We start from the raw sequence: 14,655 nt of genomic DNA on the forward strand, positions 1-14,655 counted from the left end.
GTTGGGTGGGGGTGGGGGGCAGCCGGGGATGGTGGAAGGTGCCCCTGCCTGTGGCAGGGGGTGGAATGTTATGGGCTTTAAGGTCCCTTCAACCCAAATAATTCTGGAATTCCGGGATTCTGGAGCAATTCTGAACTCCAGGTGCTCCACTGCTCCCTGCTCCCTTCCACGCTGCTTGGCAGGGGATGGGCACTCCAAGGCTCTGTCTAAGATTTTTGGTGTTTGGCAGAACAGCCTTGTAAAGTACAGGCTAAAAATAAAGGTAGTAATAAAAGCCTCTTGCTCGTTAATTACTCTGTAAGCCATTACTGCCTAAAAACCCCATAACTTTAATGGGGGCTATTATAAGTATAGTAGCAAAACTGTGGAGCTAATTACTGTTTAGTTATTAAGCAGAACATAGCCAGACCTGAGTAATGAGCACACAGAATTGCTGCTTCTTGGAGGATTTAATCAGGGGTGGTGTTTTCAAGCTCAGATTCTCCTGGTCCAGGGGACAAAAGGACAGAGGATTTTCAGGCCAGACCTCCCAGAGATCTGCGAGGGGGAATGGCCACCCCTGAGCTGATCTGTGCAGCACAAACCTTGGGCTGCAGGTCAGCAAAGGGAGGGAGAATGATCAGAAATGTTCCAGATCTCCAGAAGAATTCTTCCAGCTACAGGAGACCCGGATTCATCCGTGGGAATCCAAACTGTGGAGCCAATGCTGCGGTGGAGGGTGAGGGTTTGCATCATCTCTTCACCCAGCATTTGTTGCCTTCTTTTAAAAATTAAAATAATTCCTGTGGCCAGAAATACAGAAATAATGTATTCTTCTTTTTATTTATTTATTTATTTTTAATTTCAGAAATTCAGGAATACTGGAAAAGCCTGGTTAAGGAAGCTCAGTTTCAGGAGGCTGTTTTTATCACTCAATATTTTCTCCAGCTTCACCTACAAACCACAGTCACTGCACTTGCCTTGGCTACAGAGCCATTCCTTGTGTTTTCCAACTGCCAGAGAAATTAAGGCACAAAATTTCCCTGACCTTGCAACTGCTGAGGCAAAACCTGACCCACTCTTCTTCCTTCCAGCCTGAGCCCTGTTGCCACAAATGGGATCAAGAACACGGCTTATCTCCCAGGAAAAAAAAAATATTAACCAAGCTTCTCAGAACAACACTTAAATTTTAAAGCAAGCATGAGTAAAGTGGATCAAGGGAGCTCAACACAAGCACAATTAGCTGCTGGAACTTACTGCCACAGGATACTGAGAAGAACAAGAACTTAACAGGATTCGAAAAAGGATTAGTTGTGTATGTGAATAAACTGCATATCCAGAATTAGAATGAACCACCCACCAGTTTGGAAAACGTATAAACCCTTGAGTTTCAGAGCTTCAGCCAAATTTTAACAAGCATCAGAAACTTTCTCTTCTCCAGATTAATCCCCCCTCCATGGTACAATCAGGACAGGAGGTGTGGTGGCACTGCTCTTATGCTGTGACACAGTCCCAAGATTCCACTGCTTCCAACAGCAAGGCAAATCTCCTGGGAAAGCTTTGAAAGATTGGATTCATTGTCCTAAACGTGTTCATTTTCCTGTACAGGTTCTCACACTGCAGTCATCACCACAGTGCCCAAATGCTGTTTAGATTTCTCTCTAGCTACAGGCACTGCACTTCCTTTCCTTGTTGCTCCAAAGGGATCTTTTCCAAAGCTGGAAAAGGCAGGAATCCTTTTATTAAGTGGTTTTGGAAAGGGCTGAACCCGGGCTTTGCAATCTCCTTGTGCTAAGCAAAAAACGTGTCACACACTTGGCACCAGCAGTGGAGAGGCTGCTGCAGGTCCTGGATGCCGGGAGAGCCTCACCAGGGAATGCCATCAGTTATTGGGGCCCTTTCTGCTTCCAAAGGATGCTCTGCTCTGCCAGGATTGGCAGCGCTCTCTCCAGCCAGGAAAGCTGTGGCTTGACTCAGGTCTGGGAGGAGAAAGCCTCTCCAGCATCCAATCCTCCTTGATAAACGGCTGCACTTCGCACATGGCTTTTAAAAAGCATCTCCTCCGAGATGAAAAGCTGTTTGACTTACAGCCCACTTCCAAACCAGAGAGGCAACTGGGAGTTGTTTTTCTTTGGGAAAAGTTGGTGGATTTTCCTTACGGTTCCTTGTGGGTGAATGCTGGGAAAATGCTCCAACAATTAGCTCATTTAAGGGTTTCTGCATCAAGTCTCCTCATCTGGTGACACAAGACACCTTGAGCTGTCCCCTCTGCTCAGCTCAGACCACATCAGCACTGCCAGCATCAGACATATTCCCAGGCTCTCTATTTCCACCTCTGTGGTCTGCATTGCACTGAATATTTTGTGCACCGCTGACTCCCGTGGATCTGAAAAAGTGACATTAACAAAGGATGACCCAATTCCAACGTGATTGGGCTAAATTCCACAGCTTCATAATAGGCTTTGCATATGCTTGTCCAAGGGGTTTGAAGACATGTGCTGCCACGTGACACCTCATGGGAAGAGGTGGCAGGTCAGAATGACCTAAACCTCACTTTTCCAGAGGAAAAGCCTCACCTTTCCAACCTGCAGGCCAGAAAACTGCATTTCTCCAGGATGAGCAAGGGTGAACCGTTGAGCCAAATGTGTCAAGGCTTCCTCTGGACATTTCTTTCTCCCTCTAGCCAAGGAAGCCTAACAAGCCAAACCAGTACAACACGACAGAAGGATAAATGGAGACAGACTGTGGTGCTCACTGATGCTGGAGCAAAGATTTCATCACCTGCACCACTCCACAGCTTCTGCTGGTGATGGCTGAGAGGCTTTTAAACTCTGTCTGATTTAATGGTGAAGGATTGTGTGGGTGCATCTGGAGCCCTGGGCTGGTGGGACACTCTGGGAGCTGCCTCCCCTTACGCTGGCAAGTTCACAAATCAAACTTCAAACGGGAAGAGCTGTGCCCAGCAAGCCACAGAGCCTCATTTTATCTCCCAATGTTCTCAGTTCCAGACCTGGAGATGAGACTGCTTTCCTCCCACAGCCAGTGCCAGGGGGGCACAGCAGGGCAGGGCACACACCTTTGGCATCACCTGGGAGCAGCTCAGCAGACCCACAGCCACCAGCAGTCATTTTTAATTAAAGAGTTCTTCCCTACCCCTGGAAGAAAAGAAATCCTGCTCTGCTTAAAATGAGTTATTAATAACCTGATTCTAATGTATAAAAGAAAAGGGGAAAAAGAAGCTCGCAGAGCTGTGAGCAAGTTTGCCCTCTCCCACTGCACAAAGCCACCACTGGGCTCTCTAAACACCTTAAAAAGGGATTTAGTTTTTAAAAACACGATTATTCTCTTTTCAATAGCAAACATCAATATCTTAAAGGTGGTTTTTTTTGAAGGCTGGGGGGAAAAAAAACATGAAGGCGTCCAAATTCTCCATCACTTTTGGAAACAGCAGCTGCTGTAGGCACAAGTCCCTGAAGACAGAGTTGAAGTGGAAATTGCTTTGGAGCTACTGGACTCTGTGCAATGTCCAGGCGAGGAGATGCTCCAGACAGGCAGCCAGGAGCGCTCCTTGCCCTGGGAGCACAGGGAGGCTGTTCCTGCCTGGGGGAGGCAGAGTGCTGCAGGCAATGCTGTGAATTCCCACCCGCATCTCCTCCCTGCTCCTCCCAACACGTGCTGCTCACGAGCTGGGGGAGCCTGGAAGGAGCTGCTTTGTATTTCAGAAGCACTCAGAGCAGCCACTGAGGGAATTTCAACCGAGGAGTGTCTGGGCTGTAAATTCACGTTTAAATTTCTGCCTTATTCCAAACCACCTTTTCACTGCAGAGGAGCTGCCGGGGCTCCCAGGTGAACTGCTGCACCCTGAGCCAGAGTCCTTGCTCTCTTCTGTCCCAGCAACACCGCAGCACACCCCAGCACTGCAGGAGCAGATTTATGGCACAGCAGTGCCAGTCACAGGAGTATTTCCTGCAGGTTTTCATTCCTGTGGCCTTTCAGGACAGGCCTAGCAAAGCTCAGCGTGGCACTCAGAGTGCCGCTGGTCAAGAAACCACCCACAAACCACTAGAGAGAAAATTCCCAGCTGCCATCCCCATTGGACGGCTCCTTTAAAGGGATGGGGCTCAAATCCTGATGCCTCTCAGTGCAGGGTGCCCAAACAGGGCACAGAGCCCGACAGCCTGTGACCTCTGCAGGAGTCACTAATGGGACTGAGGAATTAACATTGATTCTTTGATGCCATAGCGTGGAAAGGGAAGTGCGGGGGGGAATTTGGGATGATTAAGCAGATGCCCAACTATAATTCAGCAGCTTGCACCGCAATCAATCGGTGCTCGCAGCCCCGCAGTCCATTAGTGCAGCCACGGACCTGCACACGCTGCTTGGAAGCAGGAAGGTCATTTTTCAATTGTTTCCATTGGATTTCTGGTTTCTGCAGGAATTCTGACCCTGCTGGGCCTGCTCAAAGGAGCACTCGGGGCTTCCCGTGGTGCTCTCATCCTCCTTCCCTCCGCAACTCCCTCCCCAGGGAACACGAAGGCTTCTGCCTGCCTGGGAACCTTTGACGTGTCAGGATAACCTGGCCCATCTTCCATTTGAGAGGCATTTGGCAGGGAGCCATTCCTTCTCTTCTAGCAGCATGAAACCCCACGTGCCAATCCAATAAACCCGGAGCTATGCCAGCATTGCCCGAGGAAATGGGATTTGGCTCTCAGAGGGAAAGGCACAGGATAAATGTACAAGTTTGTCCTGCTTCCAACTCCAGCCTGGTTCTGACTCTGGCTTCCCTGTGGCTGAGTTATTCTGGCTCACCTCACCTCAGCCTGCTCTGGAGATGAGGTGGAAATAGCTGCCCACTTTTGGCCAGGATCACAAGGCTCGAGGAGCTCAGAGGCTGAACACAGCGATGGGACACACACCGACACCTGGGGTGCTGGCAGACCCCAGCTCTCACCAACCCCATGGCCTGGAAAAGGTAATTTCTCTTAATTTTAGAATCTCTCAAGGTCCAAGCCCATCCAGATCTTCTGAAGGAGAAATGGAGGAGCCAAGCAGAAGCTGGAGACAGAGTGAAGCTGACAGTTCCACAGCTCATAACTCAGTGAGCACAAGGTTGTCACGGGAAGAAAAGCACTTATGGGTGCTGCCCCCTGCTCCCTCCCCAGCCCCTGCCCTTCTCAGGAGCATCCTCAGCCCTTGGAAAAGCTTGTCCTGCTTGGCCAAGCACCATCCTGCCACCAAACACTCCCTGTGGTGCAGAGAGTGCCGCAGCAGCAGGGAACCCTGATCTACGGGTGGCTGAGGGCACACACCCCTCGTGTGACACAGCCAGAGCTGCAGACGTGCCTGAGGGACACCCAGACTCCCCTGCAGGCTTTTAGGTGCAAGGTGAGGTGCCAGACAAGCCCTTGGGGAGCTCTGAGGAACTGGAGGGGTTTGTAAGGGCTGCTCTAAGAATATTGTAATCACGCAGTAATTATGGCACATCTCAAATCAACCAGGCAAATTGCAGCATTATTATTACGGCTGTCACCAACCTTGCCTGGCAGAGATCAGGCCGTGCCCTGCCCAAGGAGGCAGCAGGGTTAGGGAACATCCACAGAGCTGCAGCACAGCCCCACCAACACTCCCTTCAGGCCTGCCCAACCCACACCCTGCCAGCCTGGCAGCTTCCTCCTTCTTAGGACCACATCTGTACTTTCCTCAGCTGCATCTCAAGGTACCACACTTGATTAGTCAGGTTGATTTTACCTTTTTTTTTAATTAAACAACTATCTTCAAGCACAAGAGCGGCCCTTGTGATTTGATTGGAACTGTCAGTCTTTCAAATGTCATTCCTACAGATGACTAATCTTTAAAAACATGAGTTACTAAACTCATTGACTCAGTTGATAATGAGCCAGAGCAGAAATGATGCTTGAGACAGAGAGGGAGGAACCAGAGCTGCCTGCGCTCTGAAGGTGCTGCATGGGGCTGCTCTGTGGCTCGAGGGACTGGGGCCTCCTGGGAAATGCCAAGTGCAGGCCATGGAAATGGGGATGTGGCACATCAGTGAGGACATCTGGACCCTCCTGGTCCTCCCAGCCACCGCCATGTTGACAAAAAGAGGATTTTCTGTCTCAGTCTCTCTGAGTGTGCTGGTTCTCAGTGCGGAGTGAAGACATCTCTTCCCTCTGCCTCCAATGCAGGCTCCCTTTGGAACAGGTTCCCCTGGACTCCCTGATCCTCAGTTTTCCCATATCCACCCAGTGTAGCACACCTTTGGGAAGTATCCCAAGCTTTACAAGCTGCAAGTGCCCCACAGCATGAGCAGCAGAGAGGGGCACGTGCTGATCCCATCCCAAATGTGGATTCTTCCCTACTCCACAGGCCCTGTCCCCAGCCTGGGGTGCCAGCACTGCAGAGCTCCCACTCTGGTCTGTACCAGGATAACTCAGGCTCCCAGGTGAGTTATGAACCTGAGCATCCTCTTGCCTTTAGAGCCTCCTGGAACGAGAGAGAAAGAGCTGCCAGGCAGGGCAGGGGTAGCGCAGGCAGCACTAGCAAAAGACAAACAGGAGAAGGAAGGAGGTGCATGTGTGGGGCGATGGCTTCAGAGGATTGCAGCAAATCCTCTGCCACCAGCGGCTTCACAGCTGACAGATTTCCCAAAAAATGTGGAAACAGTGGCAGGGACAGAGCTCAGGTCCCCCTGCTCCCCTTCCACAGTGTCCTGCTAGCGCAAAACCCCACAAACGTTCAGCAGCAACAGATTTATGATGTGCAACGTTTCCCTGAGCCCAGCACCTGACAACAATTCCTGCATCCTCTCAATGCCACGGCCAGTTACTCCTCCACAAAGGGCAGAAATTGGCAGCTCCCCCTCCTCCCCTCCTTTGGGCTTCATTTATAAAAAGGCACCTTTTATCACCGTTCTTCCTCTTTCCTGAGGCCAGCCTGCCAGGCTGGAGGCAGAGACAGAATCTACACCTCCAGGATGCAGCCAGATCCCCCGTGCTGCCAGGGGATTCATCTCAGAGTGGTTTTATTCAGCTGTGCCCGCCAGGCCCCTTCTCAGTGCTCCTCTCTGAACTCTGGCTGCTTGCACTTGGGAGAATTTCAGAGCTAAAGGAACTAATAACTTAGAGTAACTAACTCCAAGGGAGATGAGGCTTCAAATGAGCCACCCAAGAGTGAGCTGAGCTCTCACGACGCTGCCTCACAGCCTCAGACAGAGTTGTCCTTTACCACGCAGATTCCAACTCATCTTTTTCATACTCCTCATTTTAGCACTTGTCATTTCTTTCCCCACTAAAAATCATGCCAGGAATGATGCTCCTTGGCCTGATAAACAGAAGCAAACATTTCCAAAGCCTTGCAGAAGGTCATTCCAGGAGCTGCACACCCTGGGAAGATGAATATGTCCTAGTCATGCCTGGTGAGCGTGCCTCTATTATAAGAAAGACAGTGGAAGAATTATTCATCAGCAGTGACTTCTGCGGCTCTAATCTCCATAACCAGCTGCTGTTCCTCCAAGTGGATCACAGTCCATCTGAATAAACCCTTGGCTGTCCCTACAAGCCCACATCACACAGCCAGAGCAGCCTCTCCTGGAGCTCTGCATCCCTGCAGCCTCCACGGGAACTGGGGATGGCAGGAGGGAATATTCCTGCCTCTCCAGGGCTGTAGGGAGCAGGCAGACAGAGAGTGCCATAAACTGGCTGGCAGCCTTTCAAGGGTGGCAGGCTTGTGCCAGATTATCCTTCTTTCTCTCCCAAATTAGAAGCAGAACGTGCCACTAGAAAGTCAGGTGAAGGCTGTCTGTCAAGGAAGAGAGAGGCTGCCTCTCAAAGCATCCTGCTCATCTGAGCACAGCCAGTGCCTCCCAAAAATCCCCACAGCTCTCAGGTCCAGCCTCTGCGCCGTCCCAAACCTGCCCTGGCAGGCACATCCTGGGTTGCTGACCCACAGCATAAACTGTGCTGGGATTTAATCACAGCACCTGTGATTTAAATGTGGTTCTCCTGCCATGGACACAGCCATGTGGAAGCCCCTCTTGGAGGCAGAGAAATGGCATCATTACAAATATTCACCTTCCCCAGCCCCAGAGCCCGAGCTGGGCAGTGCTGTATTGCACTAATATATAATACATTTTAATGTAAATATATACTTGTATACTCCTACTGACTGTAGGAGACACAACAAGACCAGCCAGGCCCCCTCTGTGCCCCAGTCACACGTGTTTACATCCAAACATCACCTCTGCCTGTGTTCCAGCCGCCAGCCAGCTCCCAGTTCAGCCCAGGACTGCCTCACTCCCTGAGTCTCCCTCTCTCCCTCCTTCAGACACCCAGCCCCCTCGAGGCTCTGCCTCTCAGCAACCATCACGTGCATCTATTATTCAGGAGAAATACCAAGTTATTCATGAGCCAAAATAGGCTCCAGGTACTGCACCCAGCCTGACAAAATCCCTGCTCTGTTCCCAGCCTGGACTCAATGAGAGCAGAGCAGATCTGCCCTGGGTTGGATCCCTCCCAAGGGATTTATCTGCTCTGTGAGGGACAGGAGCAACAGCCCTGCCAGCCTTTCCCTCATCATTTGCCTCTTGTACCTCGGTAATGGCCAGGGCTCAGGGTCCCTCACCTCCTGCACACTCCACAAACTCCAACCCTTCCCTTGGGCTGGAGTTACAGCTCCCACATGGACAGAGGGCTGGCAGGGCAAGGAGGGCACGGGCAGCCATGTGGTGCCCAGAGCAGGACAGTGACTTTAATCCCAGACCAGGGAGCCATCCATTCCCAGCTCCACAAACCAGCTCCTGCTTCCCTCCTTCCATCCAGCCAGAATCCAGATGTGGTGGTGAGGACTCAATCCAGTTAATCCCTGCTCTGGGTTGGACCATGGCTCCTGAACCCGGTGAAACACCATGAATGATTTCTCTCTGCATTGCCCCTCATCCACACAGGGAGAAAATCCTTCCAGGAGCACTGCTCCCGTGCTGATGACACGGCCTGGGCAGGAGAGGAGAAGCAGGATGGAACATGCAGGCTCCGTGTGTGTCTGGTTGCCCTTCTGAAAACGAGCAAAACACACACAGAAAAGGCCCCAAATCCTGCACTGGAGCACCCCAAAATGCTGCAGCACTCTGATGCACTTCTGCTGTGCAAGGAAGGGCTGAAGGCCTTGGGGAAGTGCTTCCACAGGACTAATTCCTACCACAGGACTGTAGGGTGGCTTTTATTTTAGGGATGGATGAGGCTGACATGAGCTGATGCTGGAAAAAGCTCCCTTGGATGCGCTGGTCCCAGCACAGTTCCAGGTTTACTTTGTGTGTCACAGATTCAGATGGAAAAACCGTAGGAGATCACCCAGCCTGTGGGGCCAGAGCAGTGTCACTCTCCAGAGTTTGCCTTTGCTCATTCCCTAAAAAGCAGGACTCCCCCAAGGACTTTTCCCAGTGACAGCAGTCCTGGCCCTCACAGAGCCACCTCTGGGAAGAGAAATTCATTGGGACATGTTTCTTCTTTAGCTGTAGGAGCTGCTGAGCAGATGGAAAACACAAAGGGTGAAATCCAAGGAGTTCAGCCAGAACTCCAGGGTGGAATCTTATAGCCAGGTCTAAGGCGAGGTGAGCCAGGCACCCACCCCACTGGCACACTGGCACCCACACACACTCAAGCAGCCCCACTCCCTCACAGCAGCACACAGGAGCATCTCAGCCCATGCTTGGTGCCACCAGGACAAGAGTCTGGACTCTGCAAACTCCAGCTTATCCAAAGGGAGATCCCTGTCCCCCTGATGGCGACAGGAGTGATGCTTTTTATTCACTGAGAGCCAGAGCAGGCCCCAAATCACGCTGGCATTATATTATGATAATGCTGGAAGTATTTTAAATGCTCTGTGTGCCAGACAAATCCTGGAGCAGGCTTCCAAATCCCCTCAAAATCCCCTCTTGTGTCTCTACATTCATCCATTCATGAAATCCAGAGCAGAGCCTCAGCATCCATCCTTCTGCTCCAGGGCTCTTTCCAGCTGAATGGAAGGTGAGGCAGGCTTGAGCTATTTCTCCTGGATTAGCCTTTTTTTTTGCCTTTCAGGTGTGAAATCTGCAGAGAAACCTGCAGGGCATTTAGGAATGATGTCCAGCAAAGCAACTGAGACAAATCCCACAGCCCTTTCTCCTGTCAGACAGTGAATTTTGTCTCATTCTCCTGCTTCCTGCTGGGCCACAGGAGCAGGGAGGTCCCCACGGCAGAGCTTGCTGTCTTTATTCTTTTTGCAAATACCATGGAGAGTTTATTTGGCCTATTTGAGGGGAATTCCTTTAGATCAGATGATCTGCACCCTGCAAATTCCTATTTTTTTTGACAGCTGGGCCTACCTGAACCGACACCCGAATTTTCAGAACATTAAAGCAAAGGGTTCCCCACCTTTTGGGGGTGAGCAGACTTCTCCCTCTGAGCCACAGCTTTCAATTCCCTCTCCGCTGCTCTTAAAGAACAGCACAAAAATCCCTATGCAGAAGCTTAGCTCTTGTCCTGGCTTTAGGAAAACAGCTCAGATCCAGGCAGGAGGGGGATCTCGAGCATTTCCTATTTATTCTGCTGTCACAGCCAGGCATATCACGTTGTGTTGCCCATGGCTCACAGGGAGAGCAGAGCTGGAGGGATTTCTGAGGCACCGCTGCAACTGGGAAATTGCTTCAAGGCTCTGTGGTACCCAGGCAGGGCAGGAACAGAGTGAGAACAACTGCACAGCGCTGTGCAGGGGGAAGGAATTCACTTCCAGGATGGAAAAAATGGGTGTGGAAGTGTGCTCCAAGGTGTTTTACTGCCCGGGAATCTCTTTCTGAGCCTGTGAACAACCACAGTCCTTTGGGAAGTGGTGCAACCAACACACCCACAGAGGGAGAGGGATGAGAGTAGGAGGAAGGCTAAACTGGCTAAATTTTTGGGACAGAGCACTGAGAGAGCAGGAGCTTCTCCCCAGCACTGTGAATGCTTTGCCCACTCTCTCATTGCCTGGGGATGTGGAGTTCCCACTGGAAGCGGAGGAGGATGTGTTCCATAGTGACTAACACACCGTGGTACTGAGAGCACTTGGGGGTGTCCTCGTGTCTCCAGCAGGAGATGAAGATTAATTATGGGCCACGCCCCGTGATCTCCGCTCAGCAAAGCCCTCATCAGCTCCTGGAGGTGAATCCAGCCTGGTGTCAACTTGCTAACCCAAACACAAATGGCCAGGGATGCAGGTGGAAAAGGGAGAGCCTGTCCTCACCCTTCAGCCCTCACACTCAGCACAGGGCACTTCTGTCACCATGGGAGCAAAACCCGGGCAGGTGACTGATTTGGGATCTCCACTCATGTCTTTTCCACATGAAAAGACAACACATTACAGAGAAAAAGGACCCACGGAACAGCCACTGCAGAGGCAGCTTCCAGTGACTTTGATTCCAGAAGCTTTGCCTCAGGGTGGGTTGAAGTCACACCAAATGCTCCTCCAGCCAAGCACAACTCACGGCTGCAGCCCACCTAATTTTTCAGGGCATGAAATGAAGGCCTGCAGGAAAGTGGAAGGTGAGAAAGCTACAGAGGGCACGGCCACAGAGGAAGATACTGACCAAGGCTTGCTGCATCCCCAGAAGTCAGGGATCTTGCTGAAAAGCAGTCCTGGAATCCAGGCAGCCTCTGGCACTGCTTGTCCCTGCCAGAGAAAATGCACAGAGGTGCAAGAAAGGACCATATCCAGTCCTCCTCTGGATTCAGATCTGCCCACTGGGTTTTGGTTGGAGAACTAAAAATTGCTTCTTTGCACAACTTTTTTTGAGCCAGTAGAAATAGAACAAGGGTAAGAGAGAGCAAATCATCTCGAAAGACAAGTCTGAAAAATGAAATGCAGTATTTGCCCTGGTGTCCCTTACAAGACAGTTCTTGTCATTTCCCAAGGCTCCTGGTGTGGCAACAGGAGGGGCTGGAAGAGATTAAAGGGGCAGATGCCCTGTTTTGGGTTCAGAAAACATCATTCTGACAGGGAACAGCCAGCTTTGGCCAAGGCGAGAGCGTGTGCTCACACTTGGGTCCTGGAAGCTTTCTTGGTGAGCTTAGGCCAGATCTCCCAGAGCGTTGCCAGGAGGATGCAGCAGGGCTGAGGATGCAGCAGGGCTGAGGGTGTAAAACCCAACCAGCCCTGCACTCTGGAGGCACTCAGGAGGTGCGTAAAGGCAGAGAAACACCAGAAAGATGCACGACAACACTTCAGCTCCAGGCAGGGAAGAGCAAATCCAGCATCCCTGAGCTTGGCTGGGCTCTGGAGGCACTGCCCTGATGAGGACAAAGGCACAGAGTTGCTGGCCCTGGTGGCACTGTGTCAGCTGTGACACGGACAGGGGGACAGCCCCTGCCAGGGTTGGGGCACTTGGTGTTCACCCTCCACTCTGAGCCACCTCGATGGGGCAGGAAACTTTGGGAAGCCAAGTGGGAAAGCTCTCTCCCTCTCCTCCTTGTGGATACTTGCGCTGAGGGAGACCCTTATGGAGACCCTCTGGAATCAAAACATGAGGCTTGTGTCCCCTGTTCTGCACCCTGCAAGCTCCCACTGAGGCTGCCAGGGCATTGCTGGGATTCTCACTGAAGAACCCAACAGTTTCCCTAGGAATGCCTGTGGAGGGGTGCAGGGAGGGATTTGTAATCCAGCTGCATGGAATGGGAATGTGCTCAGAGCCAACATCACTGACTGCACGTTTCTTCCTCTGCCTTCCCCACACCCATAAATATTCAAACAGGAAAATAAAATTATTGATCAGCTGCCTTTCCATCATAGCAACACCCACTGTCCTGCTGGCTTTGGTCATTTCCAAAGCCCCTACCACAGAATTAACCCTCCTGGGAGAAATATTATTTCTAGTTATTGAATTCCTTCACCAGAACATCTTCTACATTCCTCAATGCCTGGAGGCTGGCAGAGAAACCAGAGTTGGGTGTTTCACACAGAAAGAAGATATTTTACCCATCTTTCCCCCAGTGCCTCCATTTTCCTTTCCACACCTTTTCAGTCCCATCCCTGCCAGGTGATCCAAGCAATCCCAGCCCCTGTAACCTTCCAGCCAAATCTTGGTGAGCCCATTCACTGAGGTGGATGTTCAGGGACACCAACAATCCAGACAAGTGTGTGCAGAGCAGTGCAAGAGACTCCAGAGTCTCTGCCAGTCCCTCACTTTGGGCCACAAACTCCCTAAATGTTCATCCAGGCTCTTACAGCGTCTGATGGCACTCTGGGGCTCAGGATTTCCTGCACTGTGCACACACCGGTGGGGACTTCTGGGACACCTCATTATTTAAGTAATCAAAGCAAATGCTTCCTAGCCCCATGCCAAGAGCCATCAAGAAGCCCCTGAAGGCAAAGGGAGGAGGGGGATGTGGCAGACAGCACCGAGCAAATGGATGTTGCAGCAGCAAGATCCTGCCCAAGATAGTGAGGGATGGCCAGGCAAGACCTCTGCTCGCTGGGAATAACTGGGTAGGGCTCCACAGCTGTAAGCATCGGGCTCTCCTCGGTGCTTCCCCAAACATCTGGGCTAAGACACCTCCCACCACTGTTTGAAGTTGTGCTTTCTGCTCTGACTGAGAGAAATTCAGAGTTTCACAGTCAGAGACCCAGGAACTGAGTCAGACAGAGGCCCAGCAGGGAGAGGAAAACATCGTTTGCGGGCAGCTTCATTGATCACCACTGACTTTCTCCCTCACAATCACTATTTTCCATCCCTTCCCACACACACCCACTCCATAACACAACACAGAGACCCCTCCTCAGATGGCACAGCCTTGCTCAGCCATCTCCTGCTCCCCCAAAAGATAGCACTTGGGAAGCTTTTCCCTTTAAGCAGCCTCAAAGTTGGCTCTCAGCACTGCTGGCACGAATGAAAGGGATTTCAGTTCCCCCTCCTCCTGAATCCCATCCCTTTCTGTTGCGAAGAAAAAGCAGAGGATGACCAAGGGAAGAGAAAAACAACTCCGGGTCGCCTCTCACCTCCCTCCCCTAATTCTGCACGGATGCACAGAGGGGTGCAGGGCCGCTGGGGTCCCCGAGAGCCCGAGGGGAGCCCTGGGCAGGTGCAGGGCTGGGAGGGCGATGCTGGGAGCTCCTGGAGGCGAGACACGGGTGTATCTCCCATAACCCAGGCAGCGTTCCCCAGGGAAAGCACCTCGGTGTCCTCAGGAAGAGGGGGGGCAAAGTAATCTCCAGCACTGCAGCCCCCGGGACGCGCTCTGCGTCCTTTAAATACGCTGGGAAGGGTAGGAAAAATCGCTCGGAGTCTCTCCTGCTTCCTCCCATTGCCTGCCCGCTGCATCCACACATCCACACACCCTGTGCATAAAGGATCTGTGTCCTGCTCGGCTCAGCCATGCAGCGCCTGCGAGAGGAGGAAAGAGTTACCTTATTCCCACAGCCGGAGCCGCCTTCTCTCTCCATCGTGGCCGGGAAGCTGCTCCCATTCACGCTTTAATCCCTGGGAACAGAGGCACGATTCAAAGCGGCTCTTCGCCCATCCGAGTGGGCTCCCTCAGCAACCTCCGCCTCCTTCTCTCCTCCCTTTTTTCCTCGTTTGTTGCGTCCGGCTTTGTGGTGGAGAGGGTTTGGGTTTTTTTTTAATGTTTTCTGTCTTAATCCAGGCAGCAACCACGCCGCTCCTTCATCGCGTCC

At 51.7% G+C, this 14,655-nt stretch overlaps 1 protein-coding gene across 6 annotated transcripts in view; it reads right to left on the reverse strand.

Moving 5' to 3' along the window:
• The window catches only part of B3GAT1 (beta-1,3-glucuronyltransferase 1), a 34,931-nt gene extending 20,282 nt beyond the window's left edge, over positions 1-14,649 (reverse strand). For all 6 annotated transcript variants that reach the window (XM_017738413.1, XM_017738412.1, XM_017738410.1 and 3 more), the window contains exon 1: positions 14,389-14,649. The gene's annotated coding sequence lies outside the window, so the exon portion shown is untranslated. The remainder of the gene's footprint in view (positions 1-14,388) is intronic.
• Between the last annotated feature and the right edge of the window lie 6 nt (positions 14,650-14,655).

Source organism: Corvus brachyrhynchos, unplaced genomic scaffold (assembly GCF_000691975.1).
Source record: "Corvus brachyrhynchos isolate BGI_N302 unplaced genomic scaffold, ASM69197v1 scaffold46, whole genome shotgun sequence".
Lineage (NCBI taxonomy): Eukaryota > Metazoa > Chordata > Aves > Passeriformes > Corvidae > Corvus > Corvus brachyrhynchos.